Source organism: Nomascus leucogenys, chromosome 25, assembly GCF_006542625.1.
Source record: "Nomascus leucogenys isolate Asia chromosome 25, Asia_NLE_v1, whole genome shotgun sequence".
NCBI classification, from domain to species: Eukaryota; Metazoa; Chordata; class Mammalia; order Primates; family Hylobatidae; genus Nomascus; species Nomascus leucogenys.
The window spans coordinates 28,750,357-28,776,821 of NC_044405.1; the positions used below are offsets into that span (position 1 = coordinate 28,750,357).

Here is a 26,465-nt window from a genome sequence, read left to right on the forward strand (position 1 = left end):
GCCCCTCCCCCTCTGTCTTCCTGCTGCTCTGGCTGTGTGAGATGCGTCTGCTTCCCACTTTGTCTTCCATCATGATGGTAGATTCCTGAGGTGTTCCCAGAAACTGAGCAGATGCCGCCATGCTTCTGAAACAGCGTGGAGAATTGTGAGCCAATTCAACCTCTTTTCTTTACAAATTACCCAGTCTCAATTTTTTTTTAAGACAGGGTCTTGCTCTGTTGCCCAGGCTGGAGTGCAGGGGTGTGATCTCTGTTCACTGTAGCCTTGACCTCGTGGGCTCAAGCGATCCTCCCACCTCAGCCTCCCAAGTAGCTGGGACCACAGGTGTGAGCCACCACGCCTGGCTAATTTTTGCACTTTTTGTAGAGATGGGCTTTCACCACCCTGCCCAGGCTGAACTTGAACACCCAGGCTCAAGCCATCCACCCGCCTCAGCCTCCCAAAGTGCTGGGATTGCAGGTGTGAGCCACTGTGCCCAGCCAGGTATTTTTTTTTCCTCATCGTGCCCAGCCAGGTCGGTCGGACTTACTTTCTTTCTTTCTTTCTTTCTTTCTTTCTTTCTTTCTTTCTTTCTTTCTTTCTTTCATTTATTTATTTATTTATTGAGACAGAGTCTCACTCTGTTGCCCAGGCTGGAGTGCAGTGGCACAATCTCAGCTCACTGCAACCTCTACCTCCCAGGTTCAAGTGATTCTCCTGCCTCAGCCTCCTGAGTAGCTGGGACTGCAGGCACCCGCCACCACGCCTGGATAATTTTTGTATTTTTAGTAGAGATGGGGTTTTGCCATGTTGGACAGGCCAATCTCGAACTCCTAACCTCAGGTGATCTGCCTGCCTCAGCCTCCCAAAATACTGGGATTACAGGTGTGAGCCATAATGTCTGGCCAGCCAGGTATTTGTTAATAGCAGCGTGAGAACAGACCAGTACGGACAGCAATGAAGCTTGCCACATGGACGGACTCTCTTTTTCACAAGTTTTCTCTGTTGCATGTGATGCCGTTTGACAGCATTTTACCCACAGTAGAACTTCTTTCCAAATTGGAGTCACTCCTCTCAAACCCTGCAGCTGTTTTATCAACCAAGTTTATGTAACATTCTGAATCTGTTGTTATTTCCACAGTGTTCACAGCATCTTCACTAGGAGTAGATTCTACCTTAAGAAACCATTTGCTTTGCTCATCCATAAGAAGCAACTCCAAGCTGGGTGCGGTGGCTCACGCCTGTAATCCCAGCACTTCGGGAGGCTGAGGCGGGCAGATCACGAGGTCAGGAGATCGAGACCATCCTGGCTAACACGGTGAAACTCCGTCTCTACCAAAAATACAAAAAATTAGCTGGGCATGGTGGCGGGCGCCTGTTAGTCCCAGCTACTCGGGAGGCTGAGGAAGGAGAATGGTGTGAACCCAGGAGGTGGAGTTTGCAGTGAGCCGAGATAGTGCCACTGCACTCCAGCCTGGGGAACAGAGTGAGACTCCATCTAAAAAAAAAAAAAAAGGGAGCAACTCCTCACCTGTTCAAGTTTGATCATGAGGTGGCAATAATTCAGTCACATCTTCAGACTCCACTAATAATTCTAGTTCTCTTGCTATTTCCACCACTTCTGCAGTGACTTCTTCCGCTGAAGTCTTGAACTCCTCAGAGTCATCCATGTAGTTTGGAATCAGCTTCCTCTAAACTATTAATGTTGATATTTTGACCCCCTCCCATGAATCATGCATCTTCTTAATGGCATCTAGAATGGTGAATCCTTTCCAAAAGGTTTTCAATTTACTTTGCCCAGATCCATCAGAGGAATCATTATCCATGGCAGCTATATTCCTATACAATGTATTTCTTAAATAATAAGACTTGGCAGTATAAATTACTCCACGGCCGGGCGTGGGGTTCACACCTCTAATCCCAGCATTTTGTGAGGCCGAGGTGGGTGGATCACCTGAGGTCAGGATTTGAGACCAGCACGGCCAACATGATGAAATCCTGTCTCTATTAAAAATACAAAAATTACCCAGGCGTGGTGGTGCACGCCTGTAAGCCCAGCTGCTCAGGAGGCTGAGACAGGAGAATTGCTTGAATCTGGGAGGCGGAGGTTGCAGTGAGCTGAGATCATGCTACTGCACTCCAGCCTGGGCAACAAGAGTGAAACTCTGTCTCAAAAAAAAAAAAAAGAAAAGAAAAAAGAAATTACTCCTTGATCCATGGGCTGCAGAGTGGATGTCATGTTACCAGGCATGAAAGCAGCGTTCATCTCCTCGTGCATCTCCCTCAGAGCTTTTGGGTGACCACGTGCATTGGCAATGAACAGTAATTTTTTTTTTTTTTTTTTTTTTGAGACGGTGTCTGGCTCTGTCACCCAGGCTGGAGTGCAGTGGTGCAATCTCAGCTCACTTCAAGCTCCGCCTCCCAGGTTTACTCCATTCTCCTGCCTCAGCCTCCCGAGTAGCTGGGACTACAGGTGCACACCACTACGCCCGGCTAATTTTTTTGTATTTTTAGTAGAGACGGGGTTTCACTGTGTTAGCCAGGATGGTCTTGATCTCCTGACCTCGTGATCCGCCCGCCTCAGCCTCCCAAAGTGCTGGGATTACAGGTGTGAGCCACAGCGCCCGGCCATGAACAGCAATTTTTTGAAAGGAATCTTTTTTTCCTGAGCTGTAGGTCTCAACAGTGAGCTTAAAATATTCAGTAAACCATGCTGTAAGCAGGTGTGCTGTCATCCAGGCTTTGTTATTCCATCTCTAGAGCACAGGCAAAAGTAGATTTAGCATCACTCTTAAGGGCTCTGGGATTTTCGGAATAGTATATGAGCATTGGCTTCAGCTTAAAGTCACCAGCTGCATTAGCCCCTAACAGGAAAGTCAGCCTGTCCCTTGAAGCTTTGAAGCCAGACTGTCTTCTCTCTAGTTGTGAAAGTCCTAGATGGCATCTTTTTCCAGTATCAGGCTGTTTTGTCTACATCAGTAATCTGTTGGGTGGTCCTGGTGGCTCACACCTGTAATCTCAGCACTTTGAGGGGCTTGAGGCGAGCGTATTCCTTGAGTTCAGAAGTTCAAGTCAAGACCAAGCTGGGCAATATGACAAAATCCTGTCTCTACAACTCCCGCCAAAATTAGCCAGGCATGGTGACTTGTGCCTGTCATCTCAGCCTCTTGGGAAGCTGACTTGGGAGGATTGCTTGAGCCCAGGAGGCAGAGGTTGCAGTGAGCTGAGATCATGCCACTGCACTCCAGCCTGGGCAACCAAGCGAGACCCTGTCTCAGAAAAAGAAAATCTATTGTTGAATGTAGCCACCTTCATCAGTGATCTTAGCTCCATCTTCAGATGACTTGCTGCAGCTTCTCCGTGGGGACCTGTTGCTTCACCTGCACTTTTATGTGATGAAGATGTGGCTTCTTTTCTTAAATCTCCTGAGCCAACCTCTGCTAGCTTCCCACTTTTTCTCTGCAGCTTCCTCACCTCTCTCAACCTTCATAGAATTGAAGAGAGTAAGGGCCTTGCTAGGCACTAGGCTTTGGTTTAAGGGAATATTGAGGCTGGTTTGATCTTCTGTCCGGACCACTCAAACTTTCTCCGTATCAGCGATAAGACTGTTTCATTTTCTTATCATTTGTGTGTTTACTTGAGTAGCACTTTTAATTTCGAGAACTTTTTCTTTGCATTCATCACTTGGCTAACTGTTTGGCACAAGAGGCCCAGCTTTCGGCCTGTCTCGGCTTTCAACACACCTTCCTCAGCAGGCTTAGTCACTTCTAGCTTTTGATGTAAAGTGAGAGCTGTACGACTCATCCTTTTACTTGAACACTTACAGGCCATCAGAGGGTTATTAAGTGGCCTCATTTCAACACTGCTGTGTAACAGGGAATAGGGAGGCTGGAGCAGAGGGAGAGAGATGGGAAGAGCCGCTCGGCCGAGCAGTTCAGAGCATGCACGACCTTTATCCACTCAGTTCCTTCTCTGATAGGGGCCCGGTTCACAGCACTGAAAACAATTACGGTAGGAACATCAAAGATCACTGACCACAGATCACTGTGACAGGTATAATAATCATGAAAAAGTTTGAACGATTGCAAAAATTACCAAAATGTGACACAGACGCCAGAAGTGAGCACCTGATGTTGGAAAAACGCGGCCGACAGACTTGCTGGATTCAGGGCTGCCACGAACCTTCACGTGGCAAAAACTCAGTATCTGGAAGTGCAGCGAAGCCAGGCGCAGTGAACAAGCTTGCTTCCGGCTTCTGGCGTTCATGCTCATGAGTGAGACTGCTCTGTAATTATCCTTTGCATCCTGTTTTTGTCAGGTTTTGGCAAAAAGATTATATTAGCTTCAAAATGCACTGGGCAGGGGCCAGGTATTTCTTTCTTCTTTTTTTTTTTTTTTTTAACTTCTCTAAAAGAGTTTATGGAAGATTGGAATCCCTACACCAAGAGTGTAGGATCTCACTGGTGAAACCGTTCAGAACTTAGCGTGATCATTTTTTTGGTGATGGATGTTTGACTTTTGTTTCAGTTTTGTAACAATTATGGTATTCTTTGGGTTTTCTGGGTTTTTTTTGGTAACAGCTTTGTGGAGATATAGTTCACCCACTATATGACTCACCCATTTTGAGGGGATAAGTGTGATAATTTAATATATTCACATAATTTGTAAAGGTCAAGTTGGTATAAATTGGCATATCTGTCACCATAAGTATTTGTCTTGTCTTTAAGCTAAAAACATTCAAATTCTTCTCTGCTATCTATTTTGAAATATACAACAGATTATTGTAAACTGTAGTCACCGTACTGATCTATAAACACCGGTCTTATTTCTAGGTCTTACTTCTTTTATCAAGTGTTTAACTGTACCCACTAATCAACCTCTCTTCCTCTGCACCCCGATTTATTCTTGAGGATATTTTTGTCCGTTATCATTCTTAGGAATTTGTCCATTTAAGTTTACATTTTGAAGTTCATCCCTATAAAGAGGCGTCAGTAGCCTCTGATTTTAAAAGACCTGGAGCGCTGGACTCTGTTCCCCTTTCTTTCCTGACCTGATTCGCGCCTCCTCTCTTTTTCTCATCAACTCTCCTGATAAAACTCTTTTGATTTTATTGATCCTTTCAGAGAACCAACTTTGTGGCTTTTTGTATGTTTTCTATTTTATTAATTTCTGAGTTTTAGATTGTTTTGTTCCTTCTTCTAAATTTGTTTTCCTAATTTTTTGAGATATGTCTTGTGTCATTTGTTTTCAGCATTTTATTTTATTATTTATTTATTTTTGTTTTTTGAGACAGAGTCTTGCTCTGTCCCCCAGTCTGGAGTGCAGTGGCACGATCTCGGCTCACTGCAACCTCCGCCTCTTGGGTTCAAGCGATTCTGCCTCAGCCTCTGATGTAGCTGGGACTACAGGTGCATGCCACCATGCTCAGCTAATTTTTTTTGTATTTTTTTATTAGAGACAGTGTTTCACCATGTTGCTCAGGCTGGTCTCTAACTCCTGAGCTCAGGCAATCCACCCGCCTTGGCCTCTTGAAGTGCTAGGATTACAGGTGTGAGCTACTGTGCCCAGCCTGTTATCAGCATTTTAAAATGTTCTAATGCAGTCTACACTTAAGGTTGCCATTCCCCTTAGGAACTGTTTAGGCTGCATCATGCAGCCTATATGTAGTGACATGATTTTTTTTTTTTTTTTACTGTTTCATTCAACATATTTTTGAATTCCTCTTTTGAATTTTTTGACAGTTGATAACTTTTTTTTTTTTTTTTTTGAGACAGAGTCTTGCTCTGTCGCCCAGGCTGGAGTGCAGTGGTGCGATATTGGCTCGCTGCAACCTCCGCCTCACGGATTCAAGTGATTCTCCTGCCTCAGTCTCCCAAGTAGCTGGGATTACAGGCACCCGCCACCACACCTGGCTAATTTTTTGTTTTTTTGTTTTTTGAGACAGAGTCTCGCTCTGTTGCCTAGGCTGGAGTGTAATGGCACAATCTCGGCTCACTGCAACCTCCACCTCCCTGGTTTGAGTGGTTCTTCTGCCTCAGCCTCCCAAGTAGCTGGGATTACAGGCGCCTGCTACCACGCCTGGCTAATTTTTTGTATTTTTAGTAGAGACAGGGTTTCACCATATTGGCCAGGCTGGTCCCGAACTCCTGACCTCAGGTGATCCACCCATCTTAGCCTCCCAGAGTGCCGCGATTACAGGCATAAGCCATTGCGCCCAGCCTAATTTTGGTATTTTTAGTAGGGATGGGGTTTCAACATGCTTGCCAGGCTGGTCTTGAACTCCTGAGCTCAAGTGATCCACCTGCCTTGGCTTCCCAAAGTGTTGGGATTACAGGCGTGAGCCACCATCCCTGGCCATGATAACTGTTTTTAACTTCTGAACATACCAGGATTTTTGCAGATAACTTTTTGTTACTTTTTTCCGCTTGTTTAAGCGTCTTTGGGGTGAAGGAATCTGCTCTGCTTGATCTCTGTCTTCTGAAACTTGTTAGGACTTGCCTTATGGCCCAGCACATGGTCAGATTTTAAAATGTTCTGTGTGTCTTTGAACAGATTCTATTCTGCAGTGGTAGGGGCAGCACTGTGTGTAGATTCATTGAATCAAGTTTATTCATCATGTTATTCAAATCTTCTATACCAAGGGTCAGCAAACTACAGCCCATAGGCTAAGTCTGGCTAGCTACCTGCTTTTATAAAGTTTTATTGGATCACAGTCACACCCATTTGTTTATGTCTTGTCTACAGCTGTTTTTGCATTGTGAATTTGTCTATTTTTTCTTGCAGTTGTATCAAGTTTTGCTTTATATACTTGAGAGCTATGTTATTAGACGATACAGACTTAAAATTTTATATCTTCCTTATGAATGAAGTGACTATTACTGTGAAATGATCTTACCTTTTTAATGCTTTCTGCCTTTCAGACTTTGTCTGGAATTAATATAGCGGCACCAGCTGCCTTTTGTTTACTGTTTGCTTTGCGTGTCTCTTTTATTTTTTTAATTTTTCTGTATCTTTAAGTCTGAACTATATCTCTTGTAGACAGTGTATGATTGGAGGATCTTTTTAAAATTGAAGTTTGACAGTCCTTTTTTTAAGTCTGACAACTAAAAAAATTTAACTGGATCATTTATTTGGTTTACTTTAAATGTAGCTACAGATATTTGCGTTTAAATATACTGTCTTACATTTTGTTGATTTCTTGGCCTGTGCTGATGTTTTCCTTTCCTTCTCCTTTCTTGCTCTTTTTTGAGTCAACTATTGATCCTTTCATTTTCTGCCCTCCATCAGTTTAGATGTTATAGACTCTGTTCTTTTACTGGTTTCCCCACAAGCACAACATTCTTATTAAACAAATCTACAATTAATCTGTACCTTTTACACTCGGGAATATCCAAGGACCTGCGAGCATCCTTACCTTCGTTAATGCCCCTTACAACTAATAGGCTGTGTATTTAAATTCTTTTTTTCCCCCAAGACGGAGTCTTGCTCTGTCGCCCAGGCTGGAGTGCAGTGGTGCGATCTTGGCTCACTGCGGCCTCCGCCTCCTAGGTTCAAGCAATTCTCCTGCCTCAGCCTCCTGAGTAGCTGGGATTACAGGCACCCACCATCATGCCCAGCTAATTTTTGTATTTTTAGTAGAGGCGGAGTTTCTCCATGTTGGCCAGGCTGATCTTGAACTCCTGACCTCAGGTGATCAGCCCACCTTGGCCTCCCAAAGTGCTGGGATTACAGGCGTGAGCCACCACACCTGGCCTGTGTATTTAAATTCTTTTTTACTTTTGAATATCACAAGACATTGCTGGATTATTACTTTTTGTTGTTGTTGTTGTTGTAGATACAGGGTTTCACCATGTTGTCCGTGCTGGTCTCAGATTCCTGAACTCAAGTGATCCTCGTGCCTTGGCCTCCCAAAGTGCTTGGATTACAGGCGTGAGCCACTGTGTCTGGCCTGATTACATTTTGTGTTAGATTTGCACACACTTGCCGCTTTCTTTCCTTTATGTTTTGCATCTCAGACTTCCCATCTGGGATCTCTTTTTCTCCTTGAAGTGCACGTACTTGAGAAATTCCTCTAGTAAGAGTGTGCTGGTGGCGAACCCACCCCTTTTGTGTTTGTCCGGAAGCACTAGTTTTCCCTGCCCCTTGGGGGATATGCTTGCTGTTTGCAGAACTCTTGGTCGGCAGTGCCGTTTTTTCAGCACTTTGATGTCAGCCTCTGCTTGGCCTCAGCATCTTTTTGTGTGAAGAAATCCTTGTCAGGCCATCTCTCCTTTGAAGGTAATCTCCCTTTTTTCTCAGGGTGCTTCTAAGATCAAAATTAAAAACTTTTGTGCTATAAAGGACACCATCAAGAAAGTGAAAGGATGACCACAGGAAGGGGAGAGATGTTTGTGAAGATCCGGCCGGGGACGTGCATCCAGAGCCTCTAAAGGTCTCTTAGAAGTCTGAGCGATTCGTGACCGAACCCCCGGGACGCCCTTGCCCTTACCGAGCGCGTTGGGAAGGGCCGGCAGACAGGGAGGAGGGAGCCCTGCTGCTTGGGCTGGCTGCAGTGAGCAGCAGCAGTGCCGTGGTTCTGGCTCTTGCCTTCCTGCGCTGTGCAGAGCACCCCTCCCATCTGCTCCCCACCGCTGAGGATCACTGGTCCCCCAGGAGGCTTCCCAGGCATCACCTCGTGTGCGTGTGCACAGCGGCTGCCTTGGCCCGCTATGATCATGAGCCATGATCATACCATTGCACTCCAGCCTGGGTGACAGCATGAGACTGTTTCAAAAAGAAAAAAGATCCAAATAAATCTTCTAGAAATGAAAAATATGCTGAATGGGATTAATGGTAGATTAGACATTGCAGAAGAAAAGATCAGTATACTTGAAGACACAGCACTTTGTAAAATGAAACACAAAGAAAGAAAGACAAAAAAATGAACAGAGCATCAGTGGGACCATATAGAGAGTAACATATGAAACTGATTTCCAGAAAAGAGGTGCATGTGGTAGAAAATACCTGAAGACAATAATGGCTATAATTTTTCCAGATCTGATGAAAACTCATTCCGAAGAAGCTCAACGAATCTCAAACCGAAGAAACATGAAGGAATTCACCCCAATACACACCATCGTCCAATTGCTGAGAATCCTAAAAGTAGACAGAGGCAAATGCTATCACATACAGATGAACAAAGACAAAAATGAGAGCCAGTTTCTGATCAGAAACTATACAATTTGAAGACAGTGGAGGAATGCCTTTTAAATATCGAAAGACAATATTGGACACCTATCTACAAAAACAATGGCCCTTCACCCTACTTTATGCTATGTTTAAAAATTAACCAAAATGGATCATAGACCTAAATGTGAAAGTTAGAACTGTAAGATTAATAGAAGAAAATATGTAATGTATATACACTGTCTTTGTCAGTTTGGGCTGCTATAAAAAAAATTAACACTGACTGGCTGTTCACTCACAGTTCTGGAGGCTGGAAGTCCGAGGTCAAGGTGCCTGTAGGTTTGGTGCCTGGTGAGGGCTTCTTCCTGGTTCTGCCCTCATATGGCGGAGAGATAGGAAGCAGTTGGCTTGTGTCTTTTGGCATAATGACACCAATCCCATTTTTGAGGCTCCTCCCTCTTGGCCTAATCCCCTGCCAATGGCCCTGTCTCCAAATAACACATTAGCAGGGCGGATTTCAACGTATGAATTTGGACCAGGCATGGTGACTCATACCTGTAGTTCCAGCACTTTGGGAGAGCAAGGCAGGCGGATCACTTGAGCTCAGACCAGCCTAGGCAACATAGTGAAATGCTATCACTAAAAAAATTTTAAAAAATTATCCGGGCATGGTGGCATGCACCTGTAGTCCCAGCTACTTGGGAGGCTGAGGTGGGAGAATCACTTGAGCCCAGAAGACTGAGGCTGCAGCGAGTGGTGATTGGGCCACGGCGACTCCAGCCTGGGTGACAGAGCGAGATCCTGTCTCAAAAAAACATATGAATTTGTGGCTGGGGGACACAAGCATTCAGTCCGTAGTGTCTGTAGTGGCATATTATCCAGCCTGAAATGTGAATGACATTCTGACACCTGCCACCAAGTGGGTGAGCCTTGAGGACATTATACTGAGTGAAATAAGCCAGTCACATAAGGACAAACAGTGTGTGATTCCACTTAAATGAGGTCCCTAGAGTGGTTAACTCATAGAGATAGAAAGAGTGATGGTGGGTGCCAGGGCCTAGCGGGGATGGGGAGTCGGTGTTTAGTGGAGACAGTGTTTCTGCTTGGGAAGGTGAGAAAGTTCTGGAGATGGACAGGGGTGATGATTGCACAGCAGTGGGAATGGACATAAAGCCCCTGAACCACATACCTAAAAATGGTGGATTTTATGTTATGTGGACGTCACCACAGTGTAACACAAATGAGCAAACACGGGCTTTTTCCTGGTTGCAGGCAGGCAGGCTAATGGTCTGCTGGTGGGGGCTGGGCTGGATTTTGGAGGAGCCTAGGGCTGCGGCTGGCAGGGATTTGGGAAGCAGTGGGAGAGCATGTAAGGCTGGTGTAGCTGTCGCAGGAGCCGTGGCATCCAGAGGGGCCCGCAGTGGCCCCGCCTTTCCAAGAGCCTGCAGGTGGCCGGGTGGCTTTCCCGTGTCCTTCCTGGGGCGTGACCTCTGGCGGCTCCGGGATTGTTCATTTATGAGCCATCTGTTGGGCCTCCTGGGCAGGCAGTGGGAAGCAGTGCGCCAGCAACGCCCTGGATGGCCTTGACCCTGATGTTTAAGTTACGGAGTGTTTGGTTGATCGGGAAAGGATGTTAATGCGTGCTTGTCAGTCTCCCTGACATGCAGCCTTTCGGGTTTTGAAGTGGATGCATATATTTGGTCACATGGCATCTCTCCAGTCCTGCGCAAGCATGTTGACACGTGTGCCTTTCACTTTCAGGCTTGTCCAGCCGGAAGCCCTGAGGACAGCTGTTCCCACTGGCTCTGCTGACCTTGTGCCTTGGTAAGTGGGCAGTGAGGCCGCCTGACGCAGGGCGCCGTGTGTGTGTGTGTGTGTGTGTGTGTGTGTGTGTGTGTGTGTGTGCGCGCGCGCTCAGTATTGGGGTCAGCGTTGGGCCTTGATACCTTGTTGATTAATTTTTCTTAAAGGTATATATTTTAACCTTTGTTTATGACCAACAGAATATTTATTATGGTCCTTTCTCGTTTGTCCAAAACCCAGATGATAAAGTTCAGGTAACTTTGTTCTCTTCCTGCGAGGGATGAGCTGAGCTCAGAGGGGCTGAGCTACAAATGATGCTGGGCTGAGGCGCCTACCAGGGCCCAGTGGACATGGGAGTCACCTCACAGGGCTGCCCCGGCTCTGTTAGCAGCCCAGGAAGTCCATCCCTCTCCTGGAGACTGACTGGGAGCCGTCTGTCTGGGATGGGACAGATGTGTGGTGGGGGGACAGTTGCACAATCCCCGTGGGGAGCCCAGCTGGCTGTTGCTGGAGGGTGCCCTGCTCCTGGGGACGGTGCCCTGCTCCTGGGGACGGTGCCCTGCTCCTGGGGGGCGTGCCCTGCTCCTGGGGGTTGGTGCCCTGCTCCTGGGGGTGGTGCCCTGCTCCTGGGGGATGGTGCCCTGCTCCTGGGGGTCGGTGCCCTGTCCTGGGGCGGTGCCCTGCTCCTGGGGGTCGGTGCCCTGCTCCTGGGGGTCGGTGCCCTGCTCCTGGGGGACGGTGCCCTGCTCCTGGGGACGGTGCCCTGCTCCTGGGGGACGGTGCCCTGCTCCTGGGGGACGGTGCCCTGCTCCTGGGGGACGGTGCCCTGCTCCTGGGGGTGGTGCCCTGCTCCTGGGGGTGGGTGCCCTGCTCCTGGGGGACGGTGCCCTGCTCCTGGGCGTTGGTGCCCTGCTCCTGGGGGGGGTGCCCTGCTCCTGGGGGACGGTGCCCTGCTCCTGGGGGATGGTGCCTTGCTCCTGGGGGACGGTGCCCTGCTCCTGGGGGTGGGTGCCCTGCTCCTGGGGGACGCTGTCCTCAGGAAGCCCTGGGTTTGGCCGAGAGCATGGAATTGCCTGGCCATTGAGTCACTGGGTGGGCCCAGGGATGGGGCAGCTCCTCCTGTGCTCCTGCAGCCCATCCTCAGAGGGCCCCTGCCCACTGCTTCCGTGTGTTCCACCCCCGTTCCCAGGCCTGCTGCTGTGGCTGATGAGGCTGCAGGTCCCTTCCGGGTGGCCCTGGACCCTGTGTCCTTCTCCCACTGTGGCTGCTTTCGACCCGGGAAGTGTCTCCTCCAAATGCTGTCGGCAGAGATCAAATCCCATCCCTGATGTTCCAAGGCTTCCAGGTGTAACTCACAGGCCCAGTTCTTGGTAGGCAGGTGATTTAGCCTCCTGTGTCCCGATCACAACCCAGGGTGTGTTGAAAGCTACCATTCGATAAAAACAAACATGAGCAAGATTGAAGTGACCAACACCAAGCTCGGGCTTTCAGAGACGCAGTCATGGCTGACCTCAGACGGCATTGCTGACCATCTGAGCCGGGTGCTGAATGCTTCCTTAGTTTTCAAATTAAAATGACTGTATTTAGTGTCTCTTTTTTTAAAAAAAATTATTTATTTATTTATTTATTTTGAGACAGTCTGGCTCTGTCGCCCAGGCTGGAGTGCAGTGGAACGATCTCGGCTCACTGCAACCTCCGCTTCCCAGGTTCAAATGATTCTCCTGCCTCAGCCCCCTGAGTAGCTGGGACTACAGGTGCCCGCCACCACGGCTGGCTGTAGAGACGGGGTTTCACCATGTTGGCCAGGATGGTCTCTATTGCTTGACCTCGTGATCCACCCGCCTTGGCCTCCCAAAGTGCAGGGATTACAGGCGTGAGCCACTGCGCCCGGCCTAGTGTCTCTTTAGGATTGTTTTATTAAGATTGCTTATTTGATAGCAGATAACTATGAAGATACTAACGATGCTATAAAGACACAATGGCAGCTCCCAGCTGACTGGCACTCTGAGCTCTCCTCTAACATTCTGGATTCACAAAAGTTTATTTGCTGGGTTTGCTCATTGTTGATTTAATACTTTGCCTGTGGTTTAAACTGTTAAATTGTTGCAAATTGCTATTCTGTGCAAAAGAAACTTTCACTGTCCTGCACCCCCCAGTTCAGCTCTCACTGCATTCCCGCTCTTCTGCCTGTCCTTTGGCTATTGTTGGACTGTCCTCAGGGCTGAGAGGAGGGCATGGGGCTTCTGCAGTGGCCACAGGGCTGTGGGAAGGCCATCAGCAAGGGCTGGGGGCCAGAGGGCTTCCGATCTGTCAGGTGCAGGGTGTGGCGCACGTGGGCTTGTGCTGTGGACGAGGTTTTGCTTCTAGGGGAGAAACCGGCTCAGGCGCGCCAGGCATCAGCAGACCCCTCCCAGAAAGAGGACATTTTGAGAAGATGAAGATGGAAATTGGTTTGATCTCCTTTGTTCCCTTTCTGGGGACAGGGACATCACGGTTCTGTAACAACTGAGGTCTGCGAAAAAGAACAGGAAGAAGGGCAGGTTGGAAACATTGTGTCTTTTGGGGCTAGTAATAGCTGCAGAATGACCCAAATCAGATTTACAACCAAGCTTCCAGGGTGAGTAGCTCAATATTCACAAAACCGGGTGACTGTCAGTGATGGCATGCCACGTATCACTTTTGGGAGGGAGGAGAGATTGCAAAACTAAGCAGACGGTGCAGCACTGCAGCCCCCCGCCCAAGCTGGTGAGTGTTAATATCGAGATCTATAGCAAAATATTTGCCCATGACTTGCACCAGTACCTCTTGAAAGGTGCCCAAATATCTAATAAACATCTGAAAAGGCATGCAACGCAATTGGTTATCAGAGAAACGAACATTTAAAACCAGAAATGTTGTATCACTACACAGTCAGCGGATTGGCTAAAACCAACAAGACAGATAAGGCCAGAGCTCATGAGGGGGTGGGATGGGGCGCGATGGGGCGGGATGGGACGCTTGTTCCTCATGGTAGCTGTGACTTCACCTCTTAATTTTGGAAAACTTTGGCAATATCTTGTAAAGCGGAGCAAACCCATAGCTTGTGACCCAGCAGCTCTGCTCTGAGAAGTGAACCCACAGCCAGGCCTGAGAGTGTCGCCGGAGCCGTGTTCATCAGGCTCGTGTGCCCTGCGGAGGTGGACTGGGTGAATACACTGCCGTGTACTTGCTCAGGGGAGCAGCATGGAATGAGGTGCGTGGAGACAGCCCTGCTCTGCCTGGGCGAGCCGACACACACATGCTGGGTGGAAGAAGCGCAGTGGGTCAGCACATGTGCAAGGCAGAGACAGGTAGACCTGGCAGGGGGAACAGGAGGGGCAGCTGCCCTGGCAGGAGGCAAAGGAGGCCCAGGGGGCTTCAGGGGCTGGCAAGGATCTGTTTATTTTCTTTTCTTTTTTTTTTTGAGACGGGGTCTCTCTCTGTCTCCCAGGCTGGAGCTCAGTGGCGCGATCTCAGGTCACTTCAGCCTTGAGCTCTCCCGGACTGAAGGGATCCTCCTGCCTCAGCCTCCCGGTAGCTGGGACCACGGGCATGGGCCACCACACCCGGCTAACTTTTTATTTTTTGTAGAGACCAGGTTTTGCCATGTTGCCCAGGCTGGTCTTGAACTCCTGGGCTCAAGTGATCCACCGGCCTTGGCCTCGGCCTCCCAAAGTAGTTGGGATTCGTTTCTTGATCTGGGTGCTGCTGGTCAGAGTGGATCCTCTGGAATTTCATCCAGCCGTATGCTGAAGATTTATGTACTTCTCTGTATCTATTACACTTTAACAAAAAGTTTCCCATAAAACCGTGCCATACCGGGTGCGGTGGCTCACGCCTGTAATCCCAGCACTTTGGGAGGCCGAGGCAGGCGGATCATGAGGTCAGGAGATCGAGACCATCCTGGCCAACACGGTGAAACCCCGTCTCTACTAAAAATACAAAAAATTAGCTGGGCGTGGTGGCAGGTGCCTGTAATCCCAGCTACTCGGGAGGCTGAGGCAGGAGAATGGCGTGAACCTGGGAGGCGGAGCTTGCAGTGAGCCAAGATCGCGCCACTGCACTCCAGCCTGGGTGACAGAGCGAGACTCCATCTCAAAAAAAAACAACAAAAAAAAAACCGTGCCATATAAGCTTCATAAAAGCTTGCATTTTTGGTTTCATCTGATTCCCTCTGTGAAAAATACGGGCTTCTACAAAACAGCAGACTCAAAAAGCAACAACAACCAAACCCCCAAACCCAGCAGACCAATACCATGTTAAAGCCACACGTTTGTCGATTCCCCTGCTCGGGTGTTTGCACGCCCTGTCCGTCGCACGGCTCCGTGTGCTGGAGACCCCGGGGGACCGAGCAGTCCCCACCCGCGTGGAATCATGTTCCCGTAATAGCAGAGCAAAGGGATGATGGTCTTGGGAGGAGGGTGCTGGCTCAGGCACCCCAGGGACGGTTTCGCTTTCGCGTTCCGTGTGCTGGAAAACCTGAACGCTTCAGAGCCTAAATTATGTGGGAAAAATGTGTTTGTGTTCCAAAGCTGGAGTGAGATTTCCAAGGCGTGTATGAGGCACTTGGCAAGCTTCACTTGTGGCCTAAAGCACAAAATACCAGGGCTTGGGGTGAATTTGGTGATATCCAGAGCTGGCAGCTTTGTTGGGGCTGGTCACTCCCCAGCCCTGAGGACTGTGGGGAAGGAATGCCTGTCGTGAGCAGAACCAGCCAAGTTCACACACGGCCACCTGCCATCCTGACCTGTGTGCGTTGAGCCCCGGCCCTTCTTGATCAGAGAGGAGGTGTCCCGATCAGAGGGAGCACATTGGCTGGGAACTTGTGGAGCCTGGTGTGTATGACTTCCTGCATGATTCACAACAAGGCATTTGCTTTCCTGGGCCTTGGTGACACATCCATGAAGTGGGCATAGGAGCCCAGCTCTTGCATAGACAGAAGGTGAGGGCATCGGGTAGGGGGAGTGGAGCCGTGGGGGCAGCACTAGAAGGACGAGAAGGGACCTATGGCCTCCACATCCGGGTTCAGGGCTGTGTCCAGGTTCAGGGCTCTGTCCAGGTTCAGAGGACTGTGAAACGCCAGCAGCTTCTAAAACCTTTGGGTTCTTTAAGAAAAGGCTAATTGCAGAGGACACTCGCTGACGAGGGTGAGGATCAAAGCCCGTGCTGCGTCAGCGTGGTGGCCTGCCAGCTCCAGGCTGCAAAAGTCCCTCGTCATTTCATTTCCTTCCATCCCCGTGGAGCGAACCCTGTTGTTTGCATTTTGTGGATGAGGATACAGGCTCAGGCTCAGCTCACATGGCCCCCGGATGCCGCTGCTGTGCTCCGAGGTTGGCCTGCGTCTTTTGCTCCTGGATGCTCACGTGCCCTGTCACAGCCAGCCCTGCCCTGGAGAGAGAGGCCGCTGGGAAAAACCCGGAGAGCAGCCGGGCCTCACCTGAATAGGACTTCACTCGTTGCTTTTAATTTTTACTTACTCTTTTTTTTCTTTGTACAACAAACATTGTCTGATAAGGGACTTCACTCTTCCAACTTCAAGAAAGGCTCCTCCCGGGTCTGGGTGCTCCAAGGGCCCCATTGGGCCGATCCTCTGACATCACGTGGGGTGGCTTCCTCGGAAGCTACAGGCCCCTCGGTCCACGGCCCCTTCACGGCAGGCAGTGGATCGGCCGGCGGTGGGCCACTCATTTTTCATACACTTTTTTTTTTTTTTTTTTGAGGCGGAGTCTCGCTCTGTCGCCCAGGCTGGAGTGCAGTGGCGCGATCTCGGCTCACTGCAAGCTCCGTCTCCCAGGTTCACATCATTCTCCTGCCTCAGCCTCCCGAGTAGCTGGGACTACAGGTGCCCGCCACCATGCCCGGCTAATTTTTTTGTATTTTTAGTAGAGACGGGGTTTCACCGTGTTAGCCAGGATGGTCTCGATCTCCTGACCTCGTGATCTGCCCGCCTTGGCCTCCCAAAGCGCTGGGATTACAGGTGTGAGCCACTGTACCCAGCCTTTTCATACACATTTGAAGAGGATTTTAAAGTGTTCTTGAGTCTTTCTTGGATAACGAAAGGTATCTGGATGGTGCTGTTCCATCATATTTGTCTCAGGTCTCGTCTCTCCTCGTTCTGCCCTCGTTGCGGGAGAGCCTGGTTCCCAGGCCTGCAGGCTGGCTGTGGATCTCTGAGGAGCCACTGGGTGGGACTTTGTTCTCTGCTGCAGGGGTAAGCCGTGATGGAGCACCGGGCCCCCACCCTGAGCATTAGTCCACCGTCCTGCAGGGTCTATCTGAACACTAGCCCGGTGGGGAGGGGGGCCCAGGCCTCATCAGGGAGAGGGTAGGGGTGAGGAGTGAGCCCCCAGGTCTGTACCAGGGTGCCCCAGGACACCCTGGACTGGGAGTTTAGGAGACCTAGGACGCATCCTGGGGAAGTGAGGCAGGTGTGTGGTGTCTTGTTCTTTCCAGGTTAAAACCCACAGCATGACCTGTGGCTGGGATCCCCCTGCTCGTGAGTTCTCAAGTAAGGGGAGCCTGAAGGGTGTGACTCACACCTGTCTCAGGAACACAGAGGACAGAGAGGGATGGAGATGGCCTCCCTCTGTGCTCCCAGTCTCTTTCTGGGGAATGCGTGTTCAGCCCTGATGGCAGCCAAAGGTTTGTGGCAGGCTGGTCCTGCGCCCGTGAGAGGGTGCAGGTCTGCAGGGATTGGTGACGGATGCCCTGAAGGAGGGGAGTGGAGCCACAGGTGTCTCCCAGTGGCTATGGTCGCGTGTATTGCCAGCAGCAGTCTAGGGTCCTAATACAGTGAGGTGAAGGACAGGTGGAGTGGAGGGCCGAGGAGGGCCGGCCTTCCCTCTGGAAGCAAGCGTGCTATATGCCCACGGGGGACTGGAGGAGGTGGGTGTTCCAGGTCACTGTGCAGTTCTTACACCTTTGCTGCGCATTGGAGGAGGAATTATCTTTGTGCTCTAAAGTGTGATATATATGAGGGGAGAGCAAAGGGCTCAGACTTTGATCTGCCAAGCTGTGTCTCGTGAAGTCAGGTATTCTGCAAGGGAAGCTTTTTTTTAAGAAACAAATCTCGTCAGTGTTCAGGACAAGGCTGTACCGTTCCAACCACCGCAGAGATGGAGGGTTGGAGGTTAATGCGCACAAGTTAATTTTCCATTTGATATTTACATTTTCATTATAAAAGTAATACATGCTTATGAAAATTAAACACAGAGCCAAATCTAATAAATAATTAAAATTGCATTCTTTACTCCATCCCAAATCCCACTCTTTTTCCTGGAGGGAACCACTGTAAGTGGTTTGTGGTTTATCCTTCTAGAGTTTATAAAAAATACACATAAGAACATACATACACCCACAGAGTTTCCAAAAATGCACCTATGTGTCATGACATCTCTCTGCAAAACCTGATTTTAACTTGTCTTGGGAAACTTTTACTACACATAGATCTACTTCATTTAAAGACACACTTCCTTTTTTATGCATGTTCTAAAGAGATACCTATGGACACACACATATGCATCGTAAGAACTGTCTGTGTGATGGTTTCGGAGCACAGTTACCTGATTATCAGTCTACTAGAACCCCAGTGTGCTTTAAAGACTTGAACTGTGTTTGTGTGATTTGGCAAGTGTCCTAGAACTGCACTCTTATATTGAGGGGCTGGGCAGGGTGAGAAGCAGCCTGTCCAGGCCAACGCAGTGAGGCCTGTCTGGGAAGATTGCAACACTGGCCCTCACAGCTCCCTGGTCTCTGGGTGACCCCACCTGGCCCAGATGCCACCTCGCTGGAAGGCGGACTTTGCCTCCTGCCTGCTCTTTTTTTCTCTCTGTCTGGTGCTGTTCATAAGTTCATAAAGGTGGCAAGGAGGCCCTAGGTGCTTCGTGGCCTGGGCTGCAGGCACCTTTTCCACTCTGGAGCCGCTGTGCTCTGGAACATCCCGCACGGGGTTCCTCCCGTTGGAACACAGGTAAAGGGCTCTATGCATGCACATTTCTGCGTGTTTTATTGACCGGGTCACCTGCGTTCATTAGCCAGCAGCTCCCCTGCAGTCCTCTGAAGTGCAGGGCAGCAGAGACGGGGGCGGTGGCTTTTGTCTGACCATGCCTGGTCACGAGGCTGCTGCGTGTCTGTGTGTGTGTCTTCTCTCAGACACTGCTTGCCTGGCACCCCCTTACCTCTTGGTGAATGTCATTCAAAGCAAAGGCTGCCCCTGGAGCTGCCAGGCCGGGCCCCAGCGCGTCTTGCTCTGCTGGTTTGGCTTTAGGTCAGGGGGTCCTGGTGGAACTCCACGGACTCATGGGCGTGGTGGCACTGGGAGCCGAGAGGTATCTTAGTCGTCCTCACAGGCTCAGCTTGAGCATTGCCCTAAGGGTTCTTCTCGACACTTCCATGTGAATTGGAATCAGGAGGTGTGTCCATGGCAACACGCGGGCCCGAGCTGGATGAGACCACTGTGTGCCTTCAGTCCAGCCTGCCAGAGTGGCAGAGGGCGATGCTGGGGCCATGGGGCTAGCCTTGCACGCGAACAAAAGGTGAGGCACATGTGAGCCACGTCTCCTTTTATTGTGGCCTTGTCTCCCTTCCTCATCCCTCCCAAGTGAGGATGAATTTATCCTGAGGAAGGCGCTGGCCATGGCGCAGATCTGGCGAGGATGGCAGGCAGCCCCCGTGGGCACCAGGGGTGCTCTGGCCGTGGCCGGGGACTTGTGGGTTTTTCGTGCAGACAATCGTGTCATGTCCAAATGATGAAAGCTTGCTTTGTCCTTTCCAACCTTTATTTCTCTCCTTTACTCGTCCTATGCCAGCAGCTGCAGGAAGTGCCCTGAGGAACGGGGCCTCATGCCTACTTCTTTCTTAATCAGTGGTGCGTCGCCGTGGACTTCAGCATCTGCTTTTCCTGCATCTAAATGCAAATCATCCTGTTGCTTTTCTCCCTTTATCACTTATTGTCAATAGTCCTGTTAATTGGTTTTCTATAGTAAACCATTCCTGTGTCCTGGGATAAACCATATGTGGTCATGATGTTTTGGTAAAGTCCTGACTGGAGTCAGTTTGCAAATGTATATTTACTGTGGGTATTCCATCGCTGTGCATGCCCAAGGCTGGCCTTTAACTACAGGGCGCTCTGCCTTGTCCTTGATGTTTGCTGCGGTGCCTCCGTTGTTTGCCCAGCAAGTGAAATGCTGACTGTGGCCTGTGAATGAGCACCTCACTGGAAGTTCAGTAAGTGTGTTCTCCTCAGGGAGGCAGACATTGAGGACGTGTAATATTTAGTACTGGCTCCTGCTTTACTGAGTGTTTTTATTGGGAAGCAGGGTTGAATTTTGTTGTGTTGCCTGTCAAGCCTTCTTGTTAAGGAATCAGATGAACTTTGTTAGTCAGTTTCCTCATAGGAAACCATCCTTGCATTCATGAAACAGATCCACGTGGTCATCATGTATGTGTTGACTTTTTAATGTGCTGTTAGCCCTGTTTGCTAAATTTTAAAGAAATTTTTGCATTCATAGTCATATGAAGAGCAGTGGTTCTCAAACCTATGGGCAGTTTACACCCTTAAAAAATTACTGAGGGCCTGGTGTGGTGGCTCATGCCTGTAATCCCAGCACTTTGGGAGGCCGAGGTGGGTGGGTCATTTCAGCATAGAAGTTTGAGACCAGCCTGGGCAACGTGGTGAAACCCCGTCTCTATAAAAAATACAAAAATTAGCCGGGCATGGTGGCACACATCTCTAGTACCAGCTACTTGGAAGGCTGAGATGGGAGGATCACCTGAGCCCCAGGGGTGGAGGTTGCAGTGAGTTGAGATCACCCCACTGCACCCCAGCCTGGGTGACAGAGTGAGACCCTGTCTCAAAAAAAAATTATTGAGGACCCCAAAGAGATTTTCCTTTGGGTTGCAGCTACTGTGGTCCTTAACTGGGGTGACTCCCTTTGTCCCCTGGCGAACATTTGGCAATGGCAGGAGATGTTTTTAGTTGGCAGCTGCTGGGAGACAGTCACTCCTGCATCAAAGGCACAGAGACCAGGGAGGCTGCTGAATCCTGCAGGGCACAGCCGGCCCCATAGCAGAGTTATCCCATCCAAAATGCCAGGAGTACCGAGGTCGAGAGACCTCTAATATGGTGTTGATATACACTAGGTAAGAAATTAACAGTGAGAATATTTAAAAATATTTAATAATTCATTTCAAAGTCCAATGCATACAAAAAAAATATTTTTTTTCCTGTGTCCTGGGATAAACCAGCTTTTGTAAGGAAAACCCATAGTTTCCAAAATTAGTAAGGACAGTGGCCCCGTTTTCTATTTTTATCAGTGTGTTTGATGTCTGACCTCAGAGGCCACGGCTGACGTCTCTCTGCCTCTGCAGGCAAGTCTGTTGTGCTGTGTCGTGGTTGAGGCTCATAAAGAAAATTATGCTGCACAAGGCTATGCACTCAGGAAGAAGGCTGTTGGAACCCCCCTGCCTGTGAGGCCTGGGGCCCCCTGGGATCCTCACACCACAATTTGAGACGGTGATTTAGACAAATTTCCTTCTTCCCTTCCCTCTGCACTCTTTCTCCTTGTGAATTTTATGTCAGTGTTGCTTCATTAAAGGGATTGGGATGTCTTCCTTCTTTATGTTCTGGGAAGGTTTAATTAATGTTAAAATAGTCTATTCTTATAGGATTTGTAGACTTCACTTGTGAAATCAGCTGCCTTTGGTACTTTTTGTTAGAGGTAAATTTAAAAAAACTGTTTAATAGATATTTTAATTATTTTTATTTAAAATTTTTTTTAAATATGAGATTGCATGTAGAGGTTTTTTGTTTGTTTGTTTGTTTGTTTTGAGATGAAGTCTCAATCTCTTGCCCAGGCTGGAGTGCAGTGGTGTGATCTTGGCTCACTGCAGCCTCGAACTCTTGGGCTCAAGCAATCCTCCCGCCTCAGCCTCCCAATTGGCTGGTGTGCCCCACCACGCCCAGCTAATTTTTAAATTTGTTGTAGGGATGGGGGTCTTTCCATGTTGCCCAGGCTGGTTTCGAACTCCTGGTCTCAAGTGATCCTCACAGCTCGACCTCCCAAAGCACTGGTATCACAGGTCTGAGCCACTGTGCCCAGTACAGATATTTTAATTCTGTAAAAACAGGTCTTTCTTAATTCTATAAAATTCTATAAAAATGGTTCTGTTTAAACTATCTTTTCCATGGCCACACTTTATAATTAATTTTTCTCCTAGAAAATTATCCATTTTATCTAGATTTTAAAATATTTGCATAGAGATATGCAATTATTTCTGTGAGTTTTTAAAAAATGTATTTTATTTTGATGATTATTTCCTCTTTTATTTTTTTGAGATGGAGTCTTCCTCTGTCACCCAGGCTGGAGTGCAGTGATGCAATCTTGGCTCACTGCAACCTCCAAGTTCAAGTGATTCTCCTGCCTCAGCCTCCCGAGTAGCTGGGATTACAGGTGCGCGCCACCATGCCCAGCTAATTTTTGTATTTTTAGTAGAGACGGGATTTCACCATGTTGGCCAGGCTGGTCTCAAACTCCTGAGCTCAAGCAATCTGCCCTCCTCAACTTCCCAAAGTGCTGGCATTACAGGCGTGAGCCACTGCGCCTGCCCCCCTGCCCCGTTTTCTTATTTTGTATATTTTTATTCTCCATTTTCTTAACTTTTTTTTGTTTTGTTTTGTTTTGTTTTGTTTTTGCGACAGTCTCGTTCTGTTGCCCAGGCTGGAGTGCAGTGGTGCGATCTCGGGTCACTGTAACCTCCGCCTCCCAGGTTCAAGCGATTCTCCTGCCTCAGCCTCCTGAGTAGCTGGGACTACAGGCATGCATCACCAGGCCTGGCTAATTTTTGTATTTTTAGTAGAGACGGGGTTTCGCCATGTTGGCCAGGCTGCTCTTGAGCTCCTGACCTCAAGTGATCCACCCGCGTTGGTCTCCCAGAGTGCTGGGATTACAGGCATGAGCCACTGTGCTGGGCCTTGATTAGCTTTTTTTTAAACTGCTATAAGTAGCTTACTGTTTTGTTGATTTAAAAAAAATTTCAATTTAACTATTAAGATTAAAAATTTTTTTTTGCTTTTATATTTATTAATTCCTTCAGTTACTTTGTAATTTTCAACTTTTTAAGTTGGAGGCTTCATTCTCTTATTGTCTTGCTTTCATTTCTAAAGATTTAAAGTAATCAATAGGTTAAAATTTCCTCTAAAGCACTGCTTTAGTTTTAGTAGTAGTTTCTAAAAATTCTTCAGTTTTTACTTCTATTTTCCCTTTAAGAGGAATATCTAAGAAGATAATGTTTAAATTTCAATGTAGAAAACCCTGTTTTCTGATTTTGTTACGAATTTCTAGGGAATATTGTTTGTATTTTAATTATTACTTGGTATTGGTTGAAAATTTCTTTGCTGCTTAGTATGTGGGTGCTGTTTATGAATGTTTCCATGGGATACTGAAAAAAGAAAGGTGTGTTCTCTTTTATCAAGTACAGAATTGCCTCTTTCTCCTTATGTGCTGCTTCTTTAATTTTGTTGTTTATGTGTCTGACAGCCTCGTGTGCTTATTTCTTCCCCACGTGTTCTGTCTCGGATTGGAAGGGACACACGTATCTCCTGCCTTCACATGCTGAGATGGGTTTCTGTGGTATCCCCTGAATTTCTGCCGAATGAAGTGTGTCGGGTTATTTGGTACGAACGTATCGAATGACTATATCTGCTCTAAGAAATTTAGTTTTAGCGTTATATTCCTGATGTCTCATTTATTTCATTTGGCCTGACATTTTATTGTCTAATATGAAGATATTGAACCCCTTTTTTTTTTTGCATTTTTCCAGTATGTATTTATTTCATGTATTTTTAACTCTGCTGAATTTCTCTGTTTTAGGTCTTTCTCTTCTATCTGCAGAGTTGGGGTTTGTTTTAAGACAGTGCGAATGTTGTCCTTTTAGTAGGTGATTGGAGCCTTTTCGTCTTGGTAGATATGATTGGTGTGTTTGGACCAGGGCTATGGTCATTTTGTGTATTTTAGGGAGTTGCAGATAAAATACATGCACGTTCGCGCACACAGCACAGACGCCTGCATCTTCTCATGCGTGGTTTCTGCTCTTGCCTTTCTGGGTTTTTGTTTCACTTCGGTCGAGTTTTTGGTGTTGTTGATCTGATAGTCAGGAAAGTTGGAGTCTTGTTCGTGGCCACCTCGTGCTCGTGTCTGTATCTAAGATCCTCAGGCTGCTCCTTTTTGGGTAACGTCTGTTGCTTCTCTAGGAACAGTGACAGTGGCAGAGCCTGTGGCCCCTCGCTCCTGTCCCAGAGCCAAGCTGTTCCCTCTCCCCACTCCCGGGCACCCGGTGACCTGTGGGCAAGTGAGGGGGGGCCCACTCTGCCCTGGCCTGCCCCACCGCCCGATTTGCTGGGTTGTCCTCAAAGCACACGGTAAACACCCCCACCCCCAGCCCCCCCCACACATACCGCTGTCAGCCTTTTTGCTCCGTCACCTCCATCCAGGGCACATCCACCGCTCTGGGTGCTGTGAGCCTGTTGCCGTTGCGGTCCTGCTGCTCCTCCTTCCGCTGCCCTGCACTGCCGCGGCACAACCCTCCCTCCGGGTCTCTGCTGAGCCCTCCAGGCCCCCAGGTCTGCCGTCTGGTTGCAGGTGTTTTGTAGAGTGCAGCTTTACGCTCCCACCCCAGTCATCTCCACGTTGGTGTCGTTCTGTGTGTCCTCTCTGCCTTTAAGTTCTGCCTCTCTGTGACACAGTTGCAGGGTTTCTGTAACCAAAACAGGTTTAGTCGCTTGCTGCTGGCAGAGTCCAATTAACAAGAGCAGGTCGGGTATAAAGAAAGTGACTTTATTCCAAAGCTGGGTTAGGGGAAGAGGTAAAGTGAGGGTACCACTTCACTTTTGGAGCAGAAAGTGGGCACTTTTAAAGGCGGGGGGATGTGTGGCACACAGGGGAGGAGGCTGGCAGGTGGGGGTGATCACCGGGTGGTGAAGTTGGCATCTTCACGGGCAGAACTGTGTTGTGGGTGTTGTGGGGGTTGTGTTGTGGGGGTTGTGGGTATTGGTGTTGTAGGGGTTGTGGGTGTTGTGTTGTGGGTGTTGTAGGGGTTGTGGGTGTTGTGTTGTGGGTGTTGTAGGGGTTGTGGGTGTTGTAGGGGTTGTAGGTGTTGTAGGTGTTGTGGGTGTTGTGGGTGTTGTGGGTGTTGTAGGTGTTGTGGGTGTTGTAGGGGTTGTGAGTGTTGTGGGTGTTGTGTTGTGGGTGTTATAGGGGTTGTGGGTGTTGTAGGTGTGGGGGTTGTGGGTGTTGTGGGTGTTGTAGGTGTGGATGTTGTGGGTGTTGTGGGTGTTGTAGGAGTTGTGAGTGTTGTAGGGGTTGTGGGAGTTGTGGGTGTTGTAGGGGTTGTGGGTGTTGTGGGTGTTGTAGGGGTTGTGGGTGTTGTGGGGGTTGTGGGTGTCGAGTGTTGTGGGGGTTGTGGTGGTTGTAGGGGGTGTGGGGGGTGTGGGAGTTGGGGTTGTAGGGGTTGTGGGTGTTGTGGGTGTTGTGTTATGGGTGTTGTGGGGGTTGTGGGTGTTACCAGTGTTGTAAGTGTTGTGGGTGTTGTGGGGGTTGTGGGGATTGTAGGGATTGTAAGTGTTGTGGGTGTTGTAGGGGTTGTGGGTGGTGTGTTGTGGGGGTTGTAGGGGTTGTGGGTGTTGTGGGTGTTGTGGGTGTTGGAGTTGTGGGAGTTGTGGGTGTTGTGGGTGTTGGTGTTGTGGGGGTTGTGAGTGTTGGGGTTGTGGGTGTTGTGGGTGTTGGTGTTGTGGGGGTTGTGAGTGTTGTGGGGGTTGTGGCGGTTGTGGGTGTTGGGGTTGGGGTTGCGGGGGTTGCAGGGGTTGCGGGTATTGTGGGTGTTGGTGTTGTGGGGGTTGTGAGTGTTGTGGGGGTTGTGGGTGTTGGTGTTGTGGGGGTTGTGAGTGTTGGGGTTGTGGGTGTTGGGGTTGTGGGGGTTGCGGGGGTTGCTGGAGTTGCGGGTGTTGGGGTTGTGGAGGTTGTGAGTGTTGTGGGGGTTGCAAGTGTTGTGGGTGTTGGTGTTGTGGGGGTTGTGAGTGTTGGGGTTGTGAGTGTTGTGGGTGTTGGTGTTGTGGGGTTTGTGAGTGTTGTGGGTGTTGTGGGTGTTGGTGTTGTGGGGGTTGTGAGTGTTGTGGGGGTTGTGGGTGTTGGGTTGCGGGGGTTGCAGGTGTTGCGGGTGTTGTGGGTGTTGGTGTTGTGGGGGTTGTGAGTGTTGTGGGGGTTGTGTTAGGGTTGTGGGTGTTGTGGGTGTTGTCGGGGTTGTGAGTGTTGTGGGGGTTGTGGGTGTTGGGGTTGTGGGGGTTGCGGGGGTTGCAGGGGTTGTGGGGGTTGGTGTTGTGGGTGTTGTGTTGTGGGGGTTGTGGGGGTTGGGGTTGTGGGGTTGTGGGTGTTGGGGTTGTGGGGGTTGCAGGGGTTGTGGGTGTTGTAGGTGTTGGGGTTGTGGGGGTTGCAGGGGTTGTGGGTGTT

The 26,465-nt window shown here is 49.0% G+C and overlaps 1 protein-coding gene across 2 annotated transcripts in view; it reads left to right on the forward strand.

Moving 5' to 3' along the window:
- The window catches only part of AGPAT3 (1-acylglycerol-3-phosphate O-acyltransferase 3), a 121,259-nt gene that overhangs the window by 26,057 nt on the left and 68,737 nt on the right, over positions 1-26,465 (forward strand). For both annotated transcript variants that reach the window (XM_030806361.1, XM_030806362.1), the window contains exon 2: positions 10,906-10,968. The gene's annotated coding sequence lies outside the window, so the exon portion shown is untranslated. The remainder of the gene's footprint in view (positions 1-10,905; positions 10,969-26,465) is intronic.